The sequence below is a fragment of the Rhododendron vialii genome, chromosome 4a, assembly GCF_030253575.1.
Source record: "Rhododendron vialii isolate Sample 1 chromosome 4a, ASM3025357v1".
Lineage (NCBI taxonomy): Eukaryota > Viridiplantae > Streptophyta > Magnoliopsida > Ericales > Ericaceae > Rhododendron > Rhododendron vialii.
The window spans coordinates 31,904,309-31,908,234 of record NC_080560.1 but is presented as its reverse complement, the minus strand read 5'-3'; positions in this window follow the sequence as shown (position 1 = coordinate 31,908,234).

The window sequence follows — 3,926 nt, the reverse complement described above, 5'->3', positions numbered from 1 at the left end:
TTTCTTACTTGTTGCATCTTCAATCAAATACCTCCCTTCCAAAGAATCCCAAATCTCCTTTGCAGTCTCCGTATCCGAATACACATCGAACAAAGCATCCGAAAGTGCATTCAGAATATGACCCTTGCAAATGTAGTCATCACTTTCAAACTTCTTCCTCACACGAGCCTCCTCCAATGTTTCATCTTCATTCTCCTCCGGGAAGGGATTGGAGAGAACATACACGACTTTGAGAGTCGTAAGCAAAAAATGCAACTTCTTTTGCCAACGCCTGAAGTTACCGCCATCAAACTTGTCCAATTTCACGAAATCCTGAGTCAACGCTCGCAACGATTTTGAAGCCATGGTGTGATTACTGTTTTCGATTGTTGTTGCAAAAATTGGAACCTTCAAAATCTGAAGCCTTCTGAAACTTGAACAAACTGATGGAAACTGCTTCGAGTCACGTTACGTCGTCGCTTTCCGAAAACAGTATTCGCTCCCACCAATTGGTGTGCACCGGGTTACAGCGAATCTGTTATGAGGATAAAACGAAGCCCGATCAATGATTTTCTGCCTGCATCTGCACAAACGAAGGACAGATAGAATACCGAGCCTAAGAGAATCAATTGAACCAAGGACTGTTAATTTCGTTTCTGCAGAATAACGGAATAACAGTATAGAAAACAACGAGACAGAGAAGCAGGAGAGTTTTTGGATATTTTTTGGTGTATCGAATGACTTAACCATTGGCCTATTTATAGACTTATAGGCACCCTTACGTGAAAGGATGTGTCTTTAGTAAATACACATTAGAAAGGGTATGTCTTTTGAAGACAATTAATTATTAGAAAGGATCATGCCTTTTAGTAGGCACCTTTTCATGCAAACAATTAATTAGGAAGAGTCATGCCTCTTGGAGGCACCCCCATGTATCACATCCCTTCCTAACAATCACATCTCATTCTAATAGTCACACCCTAAGTTAATAGGTGTTATAACTATTCATGTAAGGTCATACCCCATGTGTAAAAATGTCGCACCTTTTCACAAATAACCTCCCGCAACCTTTTATTTTGAAAACCTCCAACAGTTTCTTAATTAAAATTTTCATGTTCGATCTTAAGTTCTCTCATATCTAGTAATGTTCCTCGTAAGAGCGGGGAAAGCTATGGTACACAGGGTATACTGTATGTCTAAATTACGACAATTTATGATTTTCATTATGCCTATTTTTGGTTTTCTAATCCATATTTATGGTGCTAGTTACGACTTGTACTTTAAAATTTACCTGTTGAACAGGTTATTAGCAAGTTATTCATACCAAAATCCATAATACTTGTATCCCAACCAAATATATGCGTACATATCAAAAATTAAATAATGCTACCCATAAATGTTATAAAAACACCATAAATTGGTATTATCTTACCACAATGAGTCATACCAAAAATTCTTTGACTCGTATGATATTTCGTAACAAAATTAAAAACTGTCGTATCAGAATCAACAATTGTTATACCGAAGTCAAAAATATTTGTAAAATACCACAAATTTTATAAAATAACCACAATTGTTATGACAACACCTAAAATTGTCATTTTCTTACCATAACGTGTTGTATCAAAAGAAAACATATGTAAATACCATAAATTATATAACAAACCACAATTGTTATGACAATATCATAAATTGACGTTTTCTTACCACAATGCGTCGTACCAAAGGAAATTGATTAAAATATTCCATAACAAGACATGTCTAAAATACCACAAATTTAGTAATATAACCAAATTTGTTATGACAACACTATAAATTGACGTTTTCATACCCATAACGTGTCGTATAAAAAAAATTCAATTAGCTTGTTTAGTTAACGATAGTTATAATTGGCAAAATACCACACCATAATTAAATAATATAACCACAAATGTTATAATAAAATCATAAAGTGGCGTTACCTTAACACAACCTATCGTATATTTTTTTTTGTGACGATATATTCCATAACAAAATAAAAATATGTCGTAAAAAATCCACAATAGTTATACCGAAGCAAAATATATACGTAAATTAAATACCAAATATTGAATAAAATAATCACAAATATTATAACAATACCATAGATTATCGTTACCTTAGTACAATGTGTTGTACGAAACTTAACCTAATTTTTTTTAATTTCCACCACATAATTTTTTCAAAATTTGAAAATTTCCACCATATTATCTTACTTTTCAATTCCCTCCACACTATTTTTTCAAATTTTATTTTTTCCTACACAATACCTCAATAATTTAAACTAAAAATGAAGTTCTTGCACAAAATTTTCATCTAAGAAATTCACCAAAAAATAAGTACTATATCCAAATTTTTGAATACAACTACAATTTCCTCTAAAAATATTAGTCTAAATCAGATTCTTTTTCTACAAAATTTAATTCAAAAAATTAAAATTCCTTTGTAGAAAAATGAGATGTTACTAAAAAAAATAATTATCCAACTGACTCAAATACATACACTTTCGACACTAAAATGGAGTATAAAAAAATAAGTGTGAATATCGAAAAATAGAGTGTGAAAATTACTCCCCTTTTTGTAATTGGTGAAATTAATTATATTACTACCCAATCTTATCAATATTTAGGGCGGTGCACTTAACAATTGGCACTATATATTTTACACATGGATCGGTGCCCTATGCATACCAATCCAAATTTAATAGTGGTCCCTGGAATTAGGTTGTGGAAGTACAATCTAAATAATTTTGTAAATTTATTGTCATTGTACTTTCTTTCAAAAAAAAATTATTATAGTCGACATATTGATTTATACCAATGACATAAGCTATAATATGATCTACAAATGCAAGCCCAGCACTAAGACGGAGGCATTTGAGGCCACTGTCTTCTCAAATTTTCAGCCGTGAAATAGGGTCTCTACGAACAAAAAAGTATTATATAATTAATAGCCTTTAGAATTACAAATTCTCAATTGTGTACCATAGTGATAAGGTGTTGGAGTTTGGACATTTATCTAAAATATATCTGGGGTCCAAGTCTTGCACCATTCATTCCTATTTTTTTTAAAGAATGTTGTTATTTTTTACGGGGATAAATTACATAGTTAGTCATTGAAGTTTCATACTTCAACAAATCTCATCGTTCAATTTCAATACAACATTAAAATCTAATAATGCACCATTTGAGCCCCACGTAAGGTGTTTTTTTTTAATTGAAATTGTCTATCTTTTACAATTTATATAATATCAATTAGGTCATTCGTACCAAGAATGAAGTTGATGGCTTATAGCTAGAAACTTAATTGAATGAAAAATATCATTCTATTATTCAATCTGCATGCCGATGATGGAGCTTCCTAAACCCGATCGAATCAAAAATTTACGTAGGTGACTTAATCAACAAACATAAAAAAATCAACGGATTTAATTGTCATTATTGTGTTACAGTTGCATGGCTAACGTACATTCAACTACAACGGAGGACTCGGTTTCATATCAAATATAAATTGAATGTACAATCTAAATATTGTAAGTGAGTGTATTTTTAGAATGATCGGTCAGGGCTGTTAGGATGTCAAGTTATACGATATTTAATTTGTGATATTTTAGACATGTATCTTGCTTGGGTATAATAATTATTGATTGTGCTACGATATATTTTGTCTTATATCTAGTATCTTTTGATCGATTTCTTTTGGTACGACACATTGTGGAAAGAAAATGTCAATTTTTGTGTGTTGTCATAACAATTGTGGTTATGTTATATAATTTGTAATATTTTACGTACGAGGGAGAGGGAGAAAAAGTCAAGGAGGAGAGAACAATCTGTTACCTGCTAAGCCATTTTTTATTTTATTAATTGATTTAATAAATGGGTGTTCCAGATTATTCACTTTGAAATTCAAGGGTTTAAAATCATGGTGCG